Below are 23,395 nucleotides of genomic sequence, written 5' to 3'. Positions count from 1 at the left end.
TTTAGGTTTGTGGGTTTTTTTTCTCACCCATTAACCTTAGTACTAGCTGAAAATGTTCTTGCTAGTGTGAGTGTACCACTTGTTATGAGGGAAGGGAAAAAGAGAAAAAATTCACATTTTTAACATGAATGACTGTGCAGTCCACAGTGAGATCTAATGTGATGGTCCTTGCTGCTGAAAGATCAGATTTTTCAGTATTGATTGAGAACTAGTGAAAAATAAGGTGCATTTGGCATCTTATTTCATTTACAGGGAGGTAGATGCAGAATTAATTTTATGTTCCTGTAGGTAAATGACATATATGCACATGAACATGCCTTCTTGGGCAATTTTGACATTGTGTATGTAACTGATGATTTATACATCTGAAATGATAGAGGAACGAGGAGCAAGTATAATTGTTGCTGGATATGTACAGAGTGAATGCAATAGATAAGTTTTTAATAGTTACTGTTTAAGTGTTGAAGTCAAGGCTATTTTAAAGGTCTTAATTTTTAGAATTTTTCTGTTGAGTGGTGGTTTTTTGAGTATTTTTGATTGGTTGGTTGTCTTTGTTGGTTCTTTTTTGTTTGCTTTAGAATTGTATGTGGATTTTGGAGCTGCAGGTAGGCTTACATGCTTTGGGCTTGCACTTCTTGAGTTTACTCTCAGAAGGTTGAATTGCCTTTGTTGTAGAATTATTACTTTCTGTATATTTTTAACAGAAGTGATGGAGTCTTTTCATTTTCTTCCTTGACCGTAACTGAGATGAAGAATATTGTAATAAATTATTGTAGTGTTCAAAAGAAATTAAATGGATTTCTGTTTCTTATAGCATAAAAAGCACAAGTGACTGCAACATAGCCATTTTTGTCACTTTGAAAGACTGAGTAAAGTCTCAATACATGTTAGGTTCCAAGGGCTGCTTATGATACTTTGCTCTATGACAGATTACAGTGCAAGAAAAATGTCCTCTTCCTGACCAGTGATAGAAATGTATAGACTTGGGTTTATCTTTCCAAATTGAAATTCTTGCTGTATTATGACTGAACACCTATGAAGAGTTCTTGCAAAACGTGTAATAGTGTGTGTGAATCTCCAAAATGAAGAAACCATCTAAGGCAATATTGTCCAACCCAGCTTCTGTAGGTGACTCTTAAGATCCCATGGGATCCTTTGTTATGCAAAGGACAGCATTGGGGTGAAGCGGGGGAGTGCCAGACAAAGAGAAGTTTTAATTTTTTTTGCAATAAAGAATAACGTTTAATTAAAATTTTATACCTATTTGGCTATGATTGATGCCTGTAACAATACCTGGAATTGTAAAATAGCATTTGATTAATCCTCTTACCTGTTTAATATTTACACTTTAGGACTTCTTTAGTGCTTGTTTGTGCTGACTGGAGATGCACTGCGTCTTTTTCTTTATAATCTCAGATGCAAACATTAGATTTACATAAATTCTCATGCTTTCTCTGCAAATGGCTCTGTCCCTCTTAGTTTGCCACTCTTGGCTCTGCAACAGACTACTTCTGTTTTGTTGTTGCAGAAGGCCTTTTTTTGGACAGCTGAAAGTGTGTCTCTACATTGAAATGAAACTATAAAATAGCATTGTTGGTTTTTTCATTAGTATTTGCTTTATATCAAGTATGTCTAATTGTCAGAGTAGCCTTTTTTCCCCAGGTGATTTCCCAGCTGGAGCAGGACTGTAAACTTCATCTGCTTTCAGTTCTCTCAGAAATGCTAATAAAAGCTCTGCTGCTCAAATCAGTAGTTTGATCACCTATACTTGTATGTGAATAACTCACAATTTAATGTGTGTCAATAAAAATGAAAATTCTGCTAAAGGGAAAAAACCCCAAAACACCAAGCATATCAAATTAACCTGAAGTGAGGAGTTACAGACTATGGGAGAAGGCTAGAGATATTTTTCCATTCATTGTCCTAAACAGCAGAGCTGCAGAGAGCAGGTGCAATTGGAGGGACTAGGCTGCATGTTCTTAGATGATGGTTCAGACTTTAATCAGCTGAAGTAAAATGCAGTGAAACAGCTTGATGCTAGCAGAGTCCTGCTTTTAAGGGGATATCTTTGAGGCTCTCTAGCAAGGCAAAAGGCTGGTGCTCAAGGAAAGCTGAACATATTGATGAGTTCATTTGACCCCTTGCTCATGAGCAGACAGAAGTGTGTGCACTCCTCTGTCTTCCTGTCCTTTTCCAGCCTCAATAGCCAATCTGTGCTCAGGAGAGAAATAGAATACATACAATGCAATATGTCTATCACCTGAAACTTCTCACTAGATGTTACTTGAATACACCTGAAGAGTGAACCATCAGATCATTAGAATGTTAGGAATATAGGTCCACCTACTTCAAGCAGAAGTTCTATGTATAGAGATTCCAAAGTTTTAGTTCTTAGCATCATTTTATAACATGTTCCTTTCAGCTCTAGCCTGTATGTCAACACAAAGTTCATAAAATACTTGTCTAAACAGAAAAGGATGCTTGTAATCTTTCTGTGCAATTCAGTAGCTGCAGCTGCAGATAATCACTGATGCATTTGTTTTGGAAACATCTTCAGAGCTTCTTTGAGATGAACAATATCCAAGAGATTCCGAATAACTTCTTTCTAGGCAAAATCGCATCACATCTAAACTGTGTTTCATGTCTCCTTCAGACTGATTATGAGAGTAGATAAATATAAAATGTAAGAACAGGTAACTTTTGACAGGAAATTAGAACTTGTTTTAATGAGTGTGTACTACGGAGAAGACAACATTGTGAGAAGAAAATGTTATTTACCCTCCATGTAATTGCATTAGAAAGACAACCAAAATGGTAATAGACCTATTAGTAAGTTTCCATCTTCACATGGAGGAACCCATCTAGCAATTTTTGAGGAAAACTGGAAGTATTGTGGCTTATACTTTGTGTTTTGCTCATCATTTTAAAACCAGTGACATATTCTGTCTTGCTGAAGATTACAAATTCAATGTTGTGAGGATACCAGTTCACACCCTCTCCCCTTTGTGCAGCCTTTCTAGTTTTTCAATGCGTGTTACTATATATGAATGTCATGCCTGTATCTTTTACTTAACTGCTGTTCCCAATAATGCTGTAGAGAGAGGAAACATTTATTTGGTAATTCCATCCACAGTTACCTTGCTGTGCGGCAGCCTTCTAGTAGGAGCTCATGCTCAGTTGTTTGTCCATTATTTGACTGTATTAGTATGTTTTCCCTGATAGACTTACTGAAATACTTCTCTGCTTCTCTTGCCTCCTGCAGTCATCTCTAAACATTGGGTGATTTTATCAGGTTATCTTTATTAGGATGGCCGGAGAGCATCTGTGGTAGCCCAGACTGTTATACAGAGGAGCAATGCTGAGCATTACAGAAGTGCTGCCTATTTTAAGCATTGAATCTAATGAAAAAAGTTGACATGCTTCCAAAGATCTGAGACCTGCATAAAAGAATTCATGAGGATTAGTCTAATCTAATAAGTAACTTCTTAAAAGTTGATATAGATAAAATTGGCTTCATGCTATCCTTATGGTTTCTCATTGATCTGGGAGATTGAGACAAACCTTTATCTGTTTCGACTGCAAGCAGAGTTTTTGTGTGCCTTAAAAAATTGTATTTGCTCTTCCATCAAGATAATTAAAATATGGTTAAGACCTTAAGTGGCTAGGGTTTCTTCTCCAGCCAGTTTCCCCACTTGGCTTCTCCGTAGTCCAGCCAGCCTCCACCAAATGTATCACAGCGGATGTTCTTGCTGTTCATTTGCCAAATCTTTTGTACCTCCAGTCATATGAACCAGTCCCTAAATATTTTCTCAGTTTCTTGCACTTCAAGAAAAAGAATTCTCAACCTACAAGATTCCTTGGCAGTTTCTAGCAAAAAAGGCTAATATTGCATGTGTCCTTTGGCTGTTTAAGCTTAATGACTCATAAACCCATAGCAACAACTTCATCTGTCTGAAGCAAACCCATAGGAGCAGACTGTGCAAAGCAGAACACAAGAAAATGTGTTTTTTAAGCACTTAGTAACTTTCAACTCTAATGATTTTTACATCTTGGCCCAAAGCAGTCTCCTGTAACCTCTCTAAAGCTCCATGTCAGCTTTATCTACCAATAGCAGTTACATTTAGAACAAACATGTCTTCTCTTATCACACAGCTACCAAATTCTTAGAAGGAAATTTCCTCTTTTTGCTCTTGGAACACCCTGTGGTAGCCTGCAATTAAGAAGTTTATGAGCTAATCAGGTAGCTGCATAAGTTGTTCTAGAACTAGAGGCTGTGCAGCCCCAGAACTGTGTCTGGGCTGATAAGTATTGTTGAGGGGAGAGGGTTGGTTGTTTGCATGGCAGCTGCATCTTGGGTATTCTCTCTCTTTTCAGTTCTAGTACTAGAATCAGAATTAAATATTATACCTCTCTGTGTTGCAGGGATGCACTGCTCCAAGCTTGCTAGCCAGGAACCGCTATCTTAAAAAGTTTAGGGATTTTCTCTGCTTGTAGGATGTGTAAGAACATATCATGTTTGTTGAAATAAGAAACTTCATCATTGGTTATGGAGATTTTCTAGATACTTCATGTTCTGATTTAAGGTTTGTTGTTGTTATTATAACATGTACTTAAACTTTCATTTAGGAAAATAAACAGAAATGTTACAATATTTTTTAAGGATTCAAAAGAAAAGCTATGCCCTTCCTGCTCTGTTCCATTATATTTGCTCTTTGATGTCTGAAAAGAAATACGTAGGACACAGGCTCAGAAATCTTGATCAAGTTTCAGTCTAGCCAGTATCACAGTTGATTAAAAGTTATTTCTATGTTTGTTTTAAACCTTCATTTTAAAATTGCCCACTCTGTTTCTAACTTCAAATTCATGTCAATTTTTTATTTTTCAAAATGCAATTTTTAAATCCTGTTTTCTTAATAACTTCTATTCTCCAGTAGTAAAAGAAAGAGATTTAATATTTCCCATCAGCAGTCAGATGCTTTGCCAATTTCTGGGAATTGGCCAAGCCTCAGCAAGCACAAGAATTGCCTGGGAAGACAAATACTGCAATGTCTAATGTTACTCCTCTTCCTCCTCCTTTCCCTGAGCACTTATTGCTGGGCACAATGTTATGGTATAGAGTATGGTATTTGGTCAGCATTGCTGACTGTGCTCACTCCCAGCTCTTTCCTATCCCCAGCCTTACTGGGGTGGCAGAGAAGGGAAAGAAAAGGTCTTGATGCTTTACAAGCACTGTTCATCCACAGGGAAAACACTGGTGTGTTATCAGTACTGCTTGGGCACAAATCCAGAACACAGCAATTCTGGTGCAGCCACCTGCTGTGAAGAAAGACAACTCCAATCAGATTTAGGTCACATGCGGGTAATATTATAATTGTAATACTTTTTGTAATTAAGAAAATTGTAAATAATTTTTGTAATTTCTTTTTCCTTTTGCGTTTAGAAGGAATATAGACAAACTTCCTGTGTGTTTGGGTATATTCAGGATCAGACCAGAATGGCTTTTACAGAAGAAGTAGGAAAATTGAGTATGTACCAAGTACTGTCACAGTCTCAGAATTAAGTACCAGAAGACTTCTTTCTGTAATCATTTGCACTAATAAATTAATATGAATAGATGGGAGTATAATGTTAAATGGTCATTTGATTGAATAAAACTTTACAGCCTGTCATTTGCTTTGGAATATAATGGCATAGCAGCTCAGCTTCCAGGTCAATATTCTATTTTTTTAAATCACGATCCAAATTATTTTTAAAATCTTAATGTGTAATAATAGGGATTTCCTTGAGGGGTTCTGCTGTACACCTCTCTGGCTTTGCATTTCGTCTTCTTGTCCAACCCAAATCCACCACAGCTTCTAGCTGTGTTCTCAAGTCTTCTCTTGGTGACCCAATCTTGCCTTACTTGATCTTTTAACTTTAGGCTTCTTTAGGCAGGGTCTTTTCATGGAATTTGCTGGTTTTGTCAGCTTTCCACTCTCTGAGGATCTATGACTTGCAAAACTCAGCTTCCTCTAGCCTATTTGCCACCTCAAGACTTCATTCAAATCACACTTGCCTGACTCTTCACCTGACTTCATTCTTTCACACTTTAGTTTTTTCTATTCATAATCTGTTCTTTTCTGGGTATTTAAAGGGGGTTGTCCTCTCATAGTGTCTACACTTTTTTTTGTGTGTGTATCTACAGATAAGAAGTGGTCCAGTGCTGATCTTAGCTTAAACTGCATTTCCTAAGATAATGCTCTGAAAGGATTCTCCTAATACTTTATAGTGCATTAAGTGTGTTTCTGTATACTCAGAAAAGAACATTTAAAATAACAGTACTTACTAAAAAAATCAAGTACCAAACAGAAGACCTATTTATATGACTATAAACCTCATCTGTGCTCAAATCTTGACTACTTTATTGACATCTAGTGGGGGTATGGTATGGATGATAAGATTAAGCAGAGATTTGGAACAGCTTCCACACAAAGAAATTAAATAGACTAGAATTTTTCACTTTAACGAAGAAACAACATATGGTGGAGGTATACAGAATGTATAGCATAAAAAAAGTCAGAGGCAATTATTCACTGTTTTTCACAGATCACAAATTGTGACAGGAAAAAAATCGAGCAGCAGGTTTAAAATTAATAAAATTACATACTTGTACAAGTGTAGCAGAACTGGATGTTTCATAATTGATGTAACATCATATGGAAGCCTGGAGTATAAATGATGGGTACAAATAAAGGAATTAGGCTGATAGGCCTACTGTGGTTGCTAAAGCCAATTAATTGCATGCAGCATCTAGGTCAGGAAAGCTCCTGAACTGAAGGCAGCCAGAGGTGAAAAGTGTGTACCAGGAAACAAATCATGTTCTGTGTCATGTGTTTATTCCCTAAGCATTTGTTTCTCAGCACCAGAAATATCATACTGACTTGTGTGCACATTGAGACTGAGCTGCTATGGCAATTTTTATATACTTCTTTCAGGAGTAGTACCTTCATAAAGTGTGGAGCACCCACAAACTTGAACAATTTTTCCATTGCATGAGCAAACGCTTGTCCTTCAAAGTAGAGCAGGCTTCCCTGACATGGCTAAACTGAAGTTTGGAACTCCCAGAATGGAGGTACAAAACCATCTCTACATGGGTTTTGGTAATTTACTACATGATAGAAAATTGCTCTCTTCTAATCTCTCTAGTAAAAATTACTAAATGATCTTCTGAACTGCTCTGAAAAGCAATTGTGAGCTGACCCGTGGCCTCTCTTTGTATGGGGGGCTACTTTTTGTCTAAGCTATAATGACTTGAAGGAATGCCTTATTTAGAGAAGGTCTCTGAAATTTTTGTGCCTCTTTGCAGTATAGATTAGGAGGATTGCATCATCTGCTACTGAAATATTGTAATAGAATAGAGATGTAGAGGAAGCCATTGCTGCACATCTTAGGAACGGTTCTGCCACTGATATACAGAAAATTGCTATGCACAGATCTGTTCATGCTCTTATGCACCATTATTCACTGCATTTCAATTCTAGATTGCTTTCTTAATTAAAATTGTCCTGCCATAACTTTTGTGGAGGACTCCTGTAAAATCACTTCTTAGCAGTTTACAATAGAAATCTCTACAGATGGTGGCTTAAGAAAGAAAAGTATAGGTATCCTACAGTAAATCTTTTGGGATTTTAATGTATGCTTTTCTCACTTTCTTTCACTACAGCTTGAATTTTACCATGGATTCTTCATTTACTTACTCTTTTTCCCTTTATCCATGCTACCATATAAACATCACAAGAGTATAACCAAGACTTAAGTAATTTTTATGGATGAAGACAGCATTGAGCTCAAAACTGACGTATTAAGGGTTGAAAAATTACCTCAAGTGATTTTTCACAGACTATGTCAAAGAAACACAGTTATACTACAGCAGTAAATGCTTCCCTTTAAAACATATATCCTTACTAATTCTATTCTAAGCTTTTTGGTCTTTCTTAACTATAGTATCTCTCTTCTTACCTCCATTTTTGTCCCCTTCCTCATATTCTAATGAGGAGAAAGTCTTACTCTAATAAAATCCTATTTTGTATTCATTATTTGGTTTCAGATACAAGAATGTATCTGTCTATATCTGTGGTTGGATATCCAGTGCATCCTTTTGGAATTTGTTATTGGTGTCATTTTCAGATAGGTGATTGATTTAGAAATACAGGTTGCTCTGGAGTGAGTGTCATTTGACTGACATTATTGTAACACCTATTTTGAAAATGCACATTCAGGTTCTTTTTTTCCTCAACCGCTCTTCATTCACTATTTTTCTCATTGTCACAAGCATTCTACACAGTTAATGTGCTCTATAGCTTAATATAATGTGTGGAAATGTTCAGTGGCAAGCATTCAAAACCAGAATAGTTCATGGAGGAACTATTAAATGTGGGAATGCATGACTGGAACCCCTTCTCCATTTTAACAGAAGATGTAATTATTATTTACGAGGTGGTGATTTTTAGTCTACTGTGTTCCATTTTTCCAAAAGGTGCACATAAAGATTCCTTTAATGTATTTCCCTTTTTTGCTAATATAAAAACTACTGTTCTTACAGAACCAGGAAAGCCATTCACTATATGGATTGCAAATAATCTCAGAAATACATTACTATGTAATTTTGTTTTGGTTTTCACATGCAGAAAAAGAGAATAGAGGGCAATGTGGCTGAGAGACTTTTAGCACTGTAGTTCTGGGATGGCTGCAGGATTCAGGACTGAGATGCAGTGTGTGGTACCATGAGCAGCTGTTCTGTCCATTTTGTGCCTGGAGCTCGAGCTGCACTGTTGGCATTTTGTTCAGGAAACTCTGCATTGTGCCTACTCTACTGCATTTTCAATGCTGTGAAAATTAGGGAACAAGATTTGAAAGAGTTTTAATTCAACCTATCTTAACAGTTTCTTACAGTTTAGAACCTCATCTTTATCTAAGCACGCATGAATTTCGGGGGAAAATCAGAGGCTTCACGAGTATTATCCAATTGTATTTCAGGTTTCTTTTGTAAAGTCCAAACCATAAAGAAAAATTCCAGAAGGTACTTGAGTTTTGAATAATCTTGAAACATTAAAACTCTTAAGATGAGTTTTCATAGAATAAGCAACAAAACCCAGGAAATGCTCATCCCAAATAGTGTGATGCTTATCCAGTCTTCCCCATACATGGATGGATCATCTTGGTTTTTTGCATATAAGAGCAAAATTTGCTTTCCACCAAGCTACAATAAATACCCTTACCCAAAATCCATCTAAAATGGCTCTCAGAATCTTTACTTTCAAATCTGACATAAGCAGAGTTACAATAAAGTATTTTAAGTTTATAAGAATGATACTGTATTCAGACTATATTCTTTTAATACAGTTTACTTTAAAATGCACTTTTCCAGAATCTTTCAGCATTGAATCCCTTCTAAAAAACAGGAATTTGCCAGAAAAATGCAAAGAAATCCAGTTATTTTAGGTTTTTTACTACTTCTCCCTGGCTTAAGAAGGAACGCTGCCTGCCACGAGCCTTAGGCAAATAGCTTTTCAAGGGCAATTCTGCGTATGAGGGGATGAAGCAGCACACTTCACAGACTGATTCATATTTTTAACGGTGTGCTCTGTATTGCTTTTTTTAAAAGCTAGCAACCTTAAAAATAAATCCTCAAGGAATGAATTTGTGCTCAAAAGCTGAGTAAGAGTTAAAGAAAACGTTTGTGTTCAAATAGGTGGTGTGCTTCTATGTACTTCATTATTTGCTAATGATTCTATAGGCATTAGTAATGGATGAGTTTGTAGAGATTTGGAGATTTCAGAGCAATTTTATATTTTTAATTCTAATATTCTGCATATACACAAAAAATTCAGATTTATGTTGTTAAAGTATTTTGGGAAGTGTCTTTTTAAAAAGTCAAAATTGAGCAAACATCTTCCCTTTTGCTTGTCTCAAACACCTTTGAGAAGTGTGTCTGCTTCAGCCTGCATGGTTGACCAGAACATTGTGAAGATATATGTGTGAAACAAAAATGCCCCCAGATCCAGTAGAAAAAGAGATTATCAGCTCAAGGTTTTATTCAGAAATCCCAGTGATAGCAGTGAGTTCTACAATTTAGGAAGGTGGTTTTTTTTCTTTCTTCCTTCAGGAGTTTCTCTTGTCCTGCCATCTGCACTTTTAAGCCTTTTAACCTTTTTAGCTAATTTATTGTATATGCTAATGTAATTTATATTCTATATACTAAACTAAACGGTTTGATTATGTTCTTTTAGAGTTTATGAATGTTTAAGATGCTCAAGACCTCTAATATAAGATAAAAGTTTCAATGGATTGAAATTTTTTTCCTCAGTCACAGGTTTTATCATATTTGATTTGCTACTATTATTTTCATTGTGTACATGAGGAAATAAACATTATGAACAGTGTGATGACTGCAGCATGTATATACACAAGCTATTTTTAATAGTCAGATAGTATTCTTATATTACTAACAATAACCTTTCAAGGAAGGCTTTGTCATAACTTTTGATTTCAGTCACACACTGTTACCAGTATCCAAGCTTTTAATTATCTTGCCTTCTTGGGTATTTCTGCATATCTTAATGCATTGACTTACTGTGAAGGGATGGCAATAATCTGTTCAAAGTTAGCAGTACTTAGAAATGCCTTCTTCCTATTATTTCTCTAATGCAGCAATAATTTATCTTAAAATTTGTTTCAGTGTCATCTTAGCAATCACTTTCATTACCCAACAAAGAACTAATTTAAGCCTCCATTTTTAACAAGGTCTTAATACCCTTTAACTTGAGACTAATTAGAACTGTTCTTGTCCAAAACCTTATGTTATGTGAAAAAGCATTTCTCAAATGACAGCTTATTAGTAAGAGTTTTTTTTTTTAATCAGAGGGGTCTTCATTCTTCACATCTTTTTTTTCCTGTCAATCTCTCCTATGATTTTCCTCTTTGTTTAAGGCAGTGGTCTATATTTACAGAGGCTTCTCAAGACCATGAAGTTTTGGTGCTACTTTGGCATATGAAAGGATAGTTTCTTCTTACTATTTCTATTCTTCTGCTCAGGACACTAGCTGAATATTTTGAACATAAATTAGATTCTCAGATTATTAGCTACCCTAATAGCAAGCTTTTGTGTTGCTCTGTACTCTTTAATTCTATTCAGTTTACAGAAGGATTATGTTGGAATCATCACCGGAGAAGAAAGAAGAGATAAATGAAACCTCAGTGATCATTAATAAGAAATTATTCAGGCTCATTAGGGCAAGTTTTGAAACTTAATGTATTTGCACAAGACCTGTGACTTTGTGTATCCACAAGGAGGTAGGCATCTGTAGTTTCTACCATTACAGTGGCACAAAGAAATGTGTATTTCTTAAGACACAGGAATACTGAGTAATGCAAAGGATCAGACCACTGACAGCCATATGAAAAGGAGGTTTGTACATATTTGACTACTTCCAGAAATTATGCCCCTTCCTTCACCAAAGTTGGACTCTATGCTGGTTTATGTCCTTTCTACCTCAGCAGAAGCTACTCTTGAGGGGAGACTTTATCAGAAAATGTTTTGACATTCTGTTATTCTGGAACAGGAGTGAGTGATGAAATAAGACATTCAAATACATCTGCACTGTCCAGATTTTACAGCTGTTTCTGTTGTTGCTTCATTTTAAAACCCATGGAAGAAAAAGCTAACTGAAGTTATTGGTCATTAGCCTGTGTTGATGCTGTGCTCAGTTCAGCAGCAGGTCAGCCTCTTTTCCTTCTGTTGAGGGTGCTCTTGTAACAATCTTACAGGATAAATAGCCATCTGCTGCAGTAGCTAGTTACAGGAGGAAAATCTAACAATACTGCAGGAAAGTGATGTACTGGATGGTACTCAGCCTTGAGAAAAGGAAAATTAAGGTTTGAAGGGTTTTCTGCTGAGCAGAGGCAAGAGACTGCTCTTGGTGAAATTGTGAAAAATGAGTTTTTCTAACCAGAGTGTAATAATCAAGACCCTTTCTAAATAGCCTGTTTCACAGATCATGGTTTCAGGCAGTAGGAAATAAAACTTTTTCTCATGGAACTGTTGGTTAATTTGTAAAAGGAAAGCTATGAAATAAGACAACTGTGTGTTTACTACTGCAATTAATAAAAAGTCTAATAGTGGGATAGGTTGGCGGGGGTGTGGATGTGAATTAGGGGAGAAATACCGAATGGATAACTTAAGCTAAATTTGAGGTGCCCTGTGATCAAGTGGAGCTAAAAATACTGAGAAAACACAAGTCCATGTGAAAGAGGATGAACGAAGCAATAAATATATTTTACTTGGCCAGTAAAAAGGAGTGGAATGTTTAACATGAAATGAAACTGGCAAATCAAAAAATTGAATATTTGATTTCATGTTGAAGTGTTTATAGAACCTTTCATTGAGGAACTTTGATACAATGTTATGATGCACAACTATTTTAGTTTCAATTGCATTACATTTTAAAGTTTAAAAAGTCACTGAAAATTTGTCAAGTAGCTCTTTCCCAACTTTAATTTGAAAAATCTCAAATGGATTTTAATGAGTTATATTTGCTACTAAGAACAATTCCTTTGCATCATTCTCATGGAATAACACACTGTTTCTAATTACACTGTTATAACATGCAACATATTTTATACATTTTATATTTAAATTATGTAATTAATGTAATTTACCTACTCCTGAGTTAGTAGCTTTTGACAAATAAGGACAAGTGAGTACTCTGAGCTGGCTGGTTGTAAGAGATGTCTGCAGCACAGTGCTGAGTACAAGCCAACATGCTCTTCCTCTCAGCATGGTTTATTAGCTGTGGCTCAGTGCCACTCTCACTGTGGTACAGAGTTGGCTGTAATCTTATGTGGGATGCTGGTATAGCTCCCTGAAAATAACAAATAGATCCAAGGTTTTGATTGATTTTTTTTCTTCCTTCATCTCCTATGTTTAAGAGTTCAGTTGTTAATAAAAGCTGAGAATTCTGCCAGAAGAGGTAGTAAACATTTTAAAAAACAAGTAGCAAGCCTGCATTATGATGCATCATTCAAGTATCTGTCACTAGCAGTTGTTCAGAGTTAGAGTTATTATTTTAATTTATTGTAAAATCAGAAGACTTCTAGGCCTTATACTTCCTTTAATGCAATTTAATGCAAAACTGTAATGGATTGAATTGCTCTGTGAATTTGCAATAATACGAAAGCTCTTCCTGAAGTATTTCTGTATTATAGCTACTTACTCAGCAGATTTTAGAAGGTGGAAAGACTGGGGGGAAGGAAATGCTGAGAAAACTTTTGTTCTGTGTTTTGCTCATGTATGGATCAGTGCAGTTCTGAGGATGAAGCTGAGCTGGGGCAAGAGCAGAAATGCCAGTAATGCTACAATACTGTATTAATTTATCAATGTAAACTCAAAGAGAAATTTTAAAATCTACATGTGGAATTTTTTTGTTGTAATGGCGTATGTGGAACAAGTGGAGTCACTGTGCTTGACTGTAAAGATCAGCTGAGCTGTGAGCTAATCAATAGATATCCATTCCAAGGTTACTTTTCTGTCATATGTTTAGGTATTAGGTACTCAATTTTAACTTTCTTTTATTTGTAAAAGGCTTCTCCTGCATTTTATTTATTCATTAAAATGGTTTTGAATTTGGTGTGCGTGGATTTTGGACAAATTATTACATAAGACTTGCAAAGGTGAATCAGTGAGGGAATGCTTCTACTGTGTATTTACTTTTCCTTAAGTAAGATGAAAGAGGACATTCTGGTTTTCATACTAAAACATCTTCAGAGCATGAAAAGTCGATTTTTTTTTGAAAAAGCCATTTATTACAATTATTGTCTGATTTATGAAGCCAGCTAAATGTGCACTGGGTAATCATGTTTCTCAGCTTTGAAGAACACTGCTGAATTTGGAGAAGCCTGCCTTCTTAGCAGCTTAAGGTACAGAGGCACTGCAGCAATGAAATGTATCTTGACACTTATCTAGGGTAACATTATGCATCAGTGAGCATTTAAAGTCAGGTGATGTGGCTGGAGGAAATGGGAGCTAAAGCATTGACTGCTGTTGTGGAGGGATAGCATCACTATTTGTCCTGACATGTTTTGGATGAAAATATAGCTGACAATATAGTTTATGTTAAAATAACCTAGTAAAATCTACCCATGATATTCTGCTGGAGGGAGGGGAGAGGGAATATTTATAAGATACGAAATCTGGACTTTTTTAAAGTTTGTAAATGGTCTTTGTTCCACCAGCTCTCTAGATCTACCTTTTATGTTTTAAATACAAGAGATTTTTCCATTGCTTGATTTGATGGCACCACCCACCTACCTCTAAGTTCTTTGATCACAAAGGCAATTCCAAAATAGAATAAAACTTTGTAATTATAGTATGGCATTGCCAGTATAATATGATCTTGCAGTTTAACCAGATGCTGAGGTCCTAAAATATATTGTACTGGTGTTATCTGTAAGGGTTTTTCTATCAGTTCTTTAAATGTTCTTTCTTAATGCAATGCTGCAGTTTAGCTTGGTTCCTAAGTTTGGTTATCACTTAAACTCATTTCAATATAGATTTGGGTTATTTCTGGGTTTGTGTAACTAGCTGTTTTTGTTATTGCTGTTACTTTCTAAAGGGTGAGGGTGTTTATTGCTAGTTCTGGAAGGAAAAGGCAGGTTTCATAATAATAATTGCTTGTTTGGAGTAAAATAGTAAATTGTAATTGGGCAAGAAACATTGTAGTTTCTTCCAGTGGTTTATTCATAAAGTCCAGCTATCCCTGTACACAAATCTCATGTATTTGGTTTTTATATCATTATCCACGAGAGTTGTGCATGCCCTGTGCTGTCCTCACTCCCGGTTTGCCATAACTATCTTTGATTTCCTTTCTGCTCCAGGGCTCAGTGAGTACTGTGGGAGGCGTTAACAACCTTAGTGTTGGTCACCTTTGTCATTTGCCCATTGCTAGTCAGGAATTCAGCATTAATTAATATAGCATGGTTCTTTGTGTGTAGTCTGAGAAAAATCCATGGTGCTTCACCTTTTCCAATGTGATTCTATGATCACAGTTTACATAGTGGCTGTTTCAGAAGCCTAGGAACACATCTAAGCTCTGTGTGGTACTTGCTGGTAGAACTGCAGTTGAGCTTTCTTCAAGACTATTCTCCAAATACATGAAATTGATTTGAGAGAAGACCAACACAGACATTCTGGCAAATGAAAGATCCCTAGTTTAATTTTTTGATTTTAAACATCTGTGGGATTATAATTTCCCAATACGCTGATAAGTGGCAGAGACTTCTAGACTAAATCTCTGCTTTGGATAAGATAGCCACCTCCTGTTGCTTTTGCTATATTTATCTAGACAAATTTACCAGGCCTCCCTGACATGGAATACACGTGCCAGTGGTCAAGGAAGTTACTTATTTTACAGGAATGTAAGCTCCAGGATTCACCTTATCTGTTTTCACTCCTGTTTGGGGCAGAAACTGAGGAAGAGCTAAATCTCTGCCTTATCTGTGTTCTTCAGCTCGGGAATTGCTGGAGGCATGTTGAAGTTATGGTGCATGTTATGGTCACTGTGACCCACAGGATGTGATAGTAAGGGCTGTGGGGTACTCAGTAACCTTGCAGCCTCCTCCTGAAGTCATAGGGGGAGCAAGGAAAAGAGAGAAGGGCTTTGGAAGATGGAACCAGAGAGGATTTTTCTGTCTTATTTTTGCTTTTAAGAGAACATTGTACAGAATAGATTGTGAAGGAGAACATAGCTGTTAGGGACTTACAAGGTAAATTAAAGCTGCAAGTAAGGAGGTGTAAATAGTTACGTTTTGCCAATGGATTATGCTTGTACAAGCTATTTAAACATCAAAAAATAGAAATTATTTCTGGGACCTGAATGGAACAAAATGCATAAATGCATTTAATCAAAGCCTTCTTAAGTTGTCCAAGATCCATGTGTCCCCAGCCTCCCATGTTTCTGAATAATGAAAGAGTCAGATTGTAGTATACTGTGGCATGAATAGCAGAGACAATACATCAAATGGTTTTTAAATTAATCTAGAAACTTTTTGTTGACATGTAAATGATCAGGTGCAATGAAAAAGGGAGTGACAACTACAAAAAACAAAAATTAATTCTAAAAGCCCACAGCTAATAATATAGGAACAACAAAGAAGTGCTTTTCAGTTTCTTGAGTTTGAACTATATAGATATTTTATAAGCAACTGTAAAATATGGATGATGACGATGTCAAAAGTAACTGTAAGTTATCTGGAATGGAGATAACTGTGTGAGACATGCAATAAAATCTCACTTGCAGCATTGTCAGTAATACTATTTGTCTGTAGAAAGTTCCTTCTAGGTTTGAAGACAGATAGATCAAATGTGGTGTTGTTTTATTCCTGTGACTCCATTCTGCAGCTAAACTGATTTTTCTTTTTCCCTTTCACATTCCCAGCACAGAGCATACACTAAGAAAACTCCCCTGGAGTCAGATTGCTATTTTAAACAGAATTTCATTCACTCATTTAGGCCACACAGGGCAATATATGTATGTTTATGTGAGCATGCTAATGTATGAAGGAAAAAGAAAACCAGCAAATTTTACTTTTGAATTTAACTGTCTGGAGAAATATAGATATAACAAGACTGCCACTAGTTTTGTGCTGGATCATACTTAACATCTCTCTGAAATGTGGTGGAGCCAAGTAAGGTGTTAGAGCTTCCAGAGGGGGAAGCATTGTGTGAACAAGTTTATTACCCTTTCTGGATGCTGCTTGTCTCTGAGACTCCTCTCTCATTCTTGTCATTTCAGTATTGTAGGATCAAGTTGTTTTTTTAAAACAAGTTATTTAAAAGTTCTGGTGGTTGTCCATAAGCCCTGTGATTTAAATTGTAAAGAAAAAATTTGATCTAGACTCTGGAATGATCAGACCATTCCCACATATTCTCCACATTTTATTCTTTTCAAGTTTTAATCATTCTGCTCTCACCTTCAATTCTTACTGATGTTTTTGGAATGAAGATATTTTCTGGATGTCTTTTTGCCTAATCATGGAAAATACTGTCATTGCACTCTTCAGCCTGTGGTCTACAATTCATTCCAGCTTGTTCATCAAGTGTTCCTTTCTTGCTGGTCCCATTTCCTGGGATCAGTATCTCAGTCAAACTTCCTCTTTTTAAAATAAATACTTAGTTTTTTTAACCTTGGCATAAACTGGCACATGGAGACAGACATGTGAAGCATGTCTAACCAGGCTTCACAAGCACGTTCAATGCTTGAGTGTCTAAAAATGGAACAGAAAAAATGCACTAAAGTTACTGGGGAAAAAAATTATAATATCGTAGTGGAATGTGAGCAGCATATAAGTAAAAAAAGCCTGAGGGGTTTGTGGGGAAATATTTTTAAAATTAATTTCTTGGATAAATCCGTAGGGGAGGTGGACAATGTTAATTTCTATAAAAATTAACTTTATGGTTTCTACTAGTTGTGGGTCAACTTATTATCAAGGAAGAATCTTCCTCATATTTGGTTTAGATGGTCTCTCTTTTACATTTGGGTGGGAGCAAATAGAGCTCAACTGCAATTACAGGAGGAGTGTCAGCAAAAATTGCTTTATCTTCCTGCATGGGTTTCTACAAACTGCTATGGTAATTTACCAGTGAAATCTTCCATTTCCAGGCAGATCATTGCAGTCCTTATCAGATCACCTAAATCCTTTAATTTGCAGTGCCTTCCAAGGTAGGCAAAGGGTCACTCTCCAGCACCCAAAATTTTTGCTTTCAGTTGAGGTAGGTGAGGATTTTCTGACAGGCAATTGCCAGCAATATGCAAATCCTCTGTATCTCTCTTAGGTATCTATGTGCTGGAAAAAAATGCAAATACATACTTTGCCCTACAATGGTATTTCCTACAGGACAAAGTAAGATCAACATATATTATTGTCTTGGCATTTACTATAAATATCTCTTTTTATACAGTGTTTTAGAGTCCTCAGTCTACTGACTAAATCCCAACGTGGATATTAAATATATTTTTCTTTGTATAAATGGTGAGAATTTTACTGGTTTTGTGATAATGATTTTTGTCTGCTTCTGCATATTTTTTCTCTCAGGAAATTTCAAATCTTGCTCATGTTGTTTAATGAGCTGGCTGGTCAAGCATCTGATGCCCCGGTGGGAACTTTCAAAGTCACTGAGCACATTTTTACTTAAATCTAGCTGACATTTCTGTCTGTTTGATTTAATGTATGATTTCCATATTTAGATCACCAATCAGATGGAGCAGAGTACAATCCATGCCTCTGCACTGGAAACACACATGCATCCTGCACAGAAGTGGGCTCTTTTGCTGCTGGTCCACATGGCAAGAATGGTTTTAGATTCTACTGGCATTTGGGAAGACTTTATAAGTCAGTTTTAATTATAAATAAAATTTTGAATCTCTAATGGAAATCCTAAGTGCAGAATTAGTCTTCAGTACATTATTCTCAGACCATTTCTGTTGCTATAATCTGGTGGAAAGAGCCTATTACAAATTATGAAGTATTTATTTACTAGTTAAATGCTAAAATCTTTTTTAAAAGTCTGATGTTATAAATATCTTATTGTTTATACTTAATTTCATTTTATTCAAAAGTATTAAAATATTTGCTCTTTGCATGCTTCAAATTCTTGCCATGAAGCATGTAAGTATTGATGATAGGACTTTTGAGCAATTATGAATTAATTTGTTTAGTAAAAATCAAAACTTAAATAGTTTTTGCTTCTCATGGAAGCTCAGCAGTCCTCCTGATTTTGCACAGAATGCACCTCCCCATGCTGAGATTTAAAAAAAAAAAAAATTGCACCACTGAAAAGTATGTACTCTGAGTGTATTTTAAGTGTTCTCTTCATCCAATTTGTTTTGGGTGATAGTGCTGCAAGCCCAAAACTTTTTGGTGCCAGTGCCTTCCCTCTCCCCTGGTGTGTTCTTAATAGGCGGTAATCAAGCTGATGAACATTTTCAAGAGGAGGAGTCCGTCTATGGATGTGTCTCAGGCTGGCAGCAGGGTTACCCCAAGCTGCTGTACAGGGCTGTGCCCCGTGTGCTGGGGTAAAGCAGAGTTACCCCTCGAAAACTGCACTGAGCTCTGCACTCACGTGGGCCTGGATGGCTGCACAGAGTGTGTAGCTACACAGGGTGTTGTTTTAGACTCATGCGCTTTGTAACAGCTCCGACTTTCCTACCCAAAATTAAATCAAGTCAGATTAATTCTGCTAGGAGGGAAAAGTGGCTCCTGGTCCTGTGATTGCCAAATGACCTACATATGACCTCATCCCTAATTTCTGGCATATGTCGAGGACAAAGATTCTTGTTCTATTCTTTTCCAGTACTAGAATGTTGAGGTGATAATATTTTCCTGCCAGAAGTGTCTGAAAAAGTAGCCTCTTCTGACTTAGTCTTGCTTTTCCTGTAGAAAAAAATTTAAAAAGAAAAAACAAAGTAACAAACCAGCTTGGAAGGGTGGAAGAGAAAAATAATATGGCTTTCCTCCTTAAAAGTGATATTTTCATGTTGTTTATTGCTTTTCTTGGGGGAAAAAAAAAGCCTGAAAGCGGCAGAAAATGTGGTATACTTGTTACCCTTAAATTATATGGTAAGGAATAAAAACTTTTGGGTTAATCCCTTCCCCCCTCTCTTTTTATTTTGTGTGGGTAAGGAATCTTTGGGATGTGGTGAGGCAGAGGGAGAATCCTGTAAAGTGATGTTTTAATCTCAGAGCTGTTGTTCATGAGAGACATGAACTGACAGAGGGCATGTCTGCAATAATTTGATTTCTGTGATGTTTTCCTGTACAGCATGTTGAAGTTAGCCAAAGACTGGGGGAGGAGGAAAGTAAGTTTTCAAGGATCTAATTATTGAATCTATTCAAATAGTAATAACAATAATAATAATACCCCAAAAAGAAACAATAAACCTGGGGTGGCTCTTCATGGCGTAGTTTAGTACCTTTGAGTAAGTGAAGCTGTCATGAGGATGCTCTCTGGGAGCTGTTTTGTGTTTTGCACGGTTCCTTGCTGGCGAGCAGCCAGTGCCAGGAGCTGCAGCCCAGCTTGCTGTAGCTGCCAGTGTTCTGTTGTGTAGGAAGGAGCCCAGAATAGCAGCCTTCTTACTACCTCCCTCAGGGTGCTTTAACAATTTCTCAAAGGTCAGTAGAAACTAGTTATCAATTAAAGGGGCTCTCTCTCTCTCTCTGCTTTTAATGTATCTTTCAGGTAGTGGAGAGAAAAGCTTTCAAATGCTTTTAAATCCTGCTACCTCTGTCCCTGGGGTACTTTGTGAGGATGTGAGGATCCAAGGCCAGTTGGTTTGTTGATATCGTAGGGGCCAACATCAAGGTAGTCCAGATGAGCAGGCTAAGGATGCTGACTTGGTCAGTTTGCTCTGGCAGGAGAATTATTGTAGGAAGTATTCATCCAGTAGCCTGTGATAAAATGAGCATGCCTGTAGAGTTAGAAATAGCCAGTCTGGCTCCCAGGCATTTGATCCACTCCCAAGAACAGTCTCTCTTGAATAATCTGCTTAGTTTATAAATCACTCAAAAGGCAGAATATCCTGATGGCAGGTAACAAACATGTTTGTGAGATGGTTCTGGAAAAAAATTGCCAAGTGGAGAATTTTGAGTTTTGCTTTCATTAATAGATGAAGGAGAGTTTCTTTGGGAGGCTTAGTGACAACTTGATATTGTTTAGACAGTGATCTATCTGAAGAAAGATTAATGTTAATTAAAATGGTGTTGGAGAAATTCAGCAGATGACAGCAGCCCAGCTGGCTACAAGCTATTTTTAGAAAATTTACTTCATTGCATTTGGTATGACTCATTTATTAAGTTAACAGATGAATCAATAGCTCAGCTTCCTATGGCAGTCCCTTAACGTGGAACTGTAGATAAAGATTGTGCTCATACCTTTGGTCAGAATTCAAATTATAAAAGCTGACCCATATGGATTCAGTCCAAGTGCACAGGTGCCTTGCACAAAAGGGAATAATACTCCAGTATTACTGTGCAATAACACTCCAGTGAGACCGTCCCAGCATGGATATATGGAGGGGCACAGGGGAAAATCAGCTAGAAGTCCAACTTGCGCTATCTGGGGAGAAACACAAATAGCAAACAGGTCAGCTTGTTAAAATATTGTAACGGAGTCAATTTATTAATGTAACAATGTAAATTTATTTCTCTTTTAGTTTTGTCATGAGTTTACTTTTTATTTGAGCTGTAGTTTATGCTTTCTTATCTCCATTGGAGCACAGCTCTTCCTGGTTTTCAACTTCCCTTAACTTGGATGTAGTTTTCTCTCTTCTGGCATGTTGAGCTTTAATTTGTGAAATAGTAAAGCATCCATCTGTTGCAATACAACTATGTTGGCCTTGGTTCAGTTTATTTCCTCTATTTTGCTAATTTCTTAGGTTGCTATAGAAACCTTGTTGTTCTCCTGAATCCTTTTTGTGAACTTTCACTAGCCCAGTCTGAAAAGATGATAAACCACTACATTTCTATTAGTTTTAAAACCTCTGATAAAATAATTATATTTATTATTTCCTGATTATTTTTATGGAATTTCTATCTTATCTTTTCTGATCCTTGGCTCAAACATCTTCACCAGTTTAGCCCAGATATGGTTTTTCATTATTATTGTGTCAGCTCTTATTTCTACATCTAGGAATAATTTCATTTCTCTTTTGCAAAGAGATGGGAGAATTGGGCTCTCTCTATTACATTCAAGGTATGATACAGAGTTGATAAGATTGTCAAAATTTGAATACAAATTCTGGTATGTTTGAAGTTGTCTCTCACATATACAAGTGAAACATTAAAGGTAATTAGTATTTAGAGTAATTTCACTGTAAAATAGAATGGCTTGTTATAGTGTGGAAATACTGCAGTTTGGGAGAGAAAGACTTTGCACATTAGGTTTCTCTGGGTGAAGTTTAGGACTATCTTTTCAGTGTACTGGAAGTAACTGGCTGGTATTTAGCTTTACTCTTGGTTGGGTGTGTATTATCAGAGAGAAAATGCCATTTCTGTTGGAGGATGCTGGATGTTGGGTCGTTCAAATGGAGAGCAGCGTAATAAAATCTGTGAAAGTAAAATATGTGAAAGATGAAGAGTGACTCTGCACAAAATTTGCATCCCTATCTGAATTCAGAGAGGGATCAGAATGTGATCTGAATTCTGGCCATTCTGACATGTTCTTTGCTGCATTATATTTTAGCATTCAAAGTCCATTGTAGTTAATGTATACTCAGGCTAGCTGATCCTTTGCTCTTCTGATCACGGTTGCTTCCTGAAAATGTGATTAAGAATTAATTCTTAATTGTGGTTAAGAATGGTACTGTAAAGTATTCTAAAATAGAAACCTGCAGAGGAAGGTTTTTCACAACTAAGTGAAAAAATATGGCATGTGCAAGCCCTCTATCATGGTCTCTGTATCATCTTATAGCTGAAATCTCCTGTTTATCATTGTCTCGTCTCCTTTCAGATGTCAGTAATCAAATCAAGGAATTGCAAAATGACAAACAAGCTTCCAGACAGGCCACAATCGATGGTTACACTTAAATGTAATTCAGAGAAACACTTGAAATAGAAATTTTTCCCCAAGCTGGACATATCCATTATTGCATTGATTTTTGATTTACCTGGATTTTGCTGGTTTTTCTTAGCAATCATCACAATGTTTTTGATTTTTCTGTTAGTTGTGTGTGCGATGTTGTGTCCAGTCCCTTACACTTCACACTTAACTGACTGCTGGAGATTTTTAATAATGATGTGGCTCATTTTTAATAATGATGTTAGCTGCATCCCCCCAGTGTGTGAGATGCCTTTAAACTTCTGTGAAACTCGCAGAAAAACTTTATATAAAAAGTGAAATGTCTTTTTTATGTCTTTCACCAGTTAAATCTGGTACTGTAATCTGCTGTGGTGAATCTCTTTCAGAAGTTATAAGATTGACTGAAATCTAATGTTCTGAAATGAAGAAAGTATAGACTTCCATAAAAACTTCATTTCACATCTGAGACATTGATAAAATTGTATACTAATGTTCTCTGATTCTCTTTCAGCTTCAAATTTGTTATTGTTTATGTTTGTAGACTGGATTTTTAAGATAAAGATGTCAGTGTAGGATTGTAAATGGACTAAGAGATATGTGAGCTGGAGCTATCAGTGAGAGATCGTTTATTTAAACAGTAACAGAATTTTTAATGTGTCTTTCTCTCTCAAAAATGTGGGATTGTGTTAGCTGACATTTTACTTTTTAAGAGAAGTACAATTTGAGCTGTAGCTTGGCAGATTCAGAGTTTGTTAAACTCTTAACACAAAACTTTGCAGAACTATTTGT

At 36.4% G+C, this 23,395-nt stretch overlaps 1 protein-coding gene across 16 annotated transcripts in view; it reads left to right on the top strand.

Annotated features, from left to right (window-relative positions):
• Window positions 1–23,395, top strand: part of GPHN (gephyrin) — a 268,081-nt gene that overhangs the window by 83,705 nt on the left and 160,981 nt on the right. The window lies entirely within an intron of this gene.

This window comes from Ammospiza nelsoni, chromosome 6, assembly GCF_027579445.1.
Source record: "Ammospiza nelsoni isolate bAmmNel1 chromosome 6, bAmmNel1.pri, whole genome shotgun sequence".
Taxonomy (NCBI): domain Eukaryota; kingdom Metazoa; phylum Chordata; class Aves; order Passeriformes; family Passerellidae; genus Ammospiza; species Ammospiza nelsoni.
The sequence above is the reverse complement of the archived record's forward strand: the minus strand, read 5'-3'. Positions and strand labels throughout refer to the sequence as shown.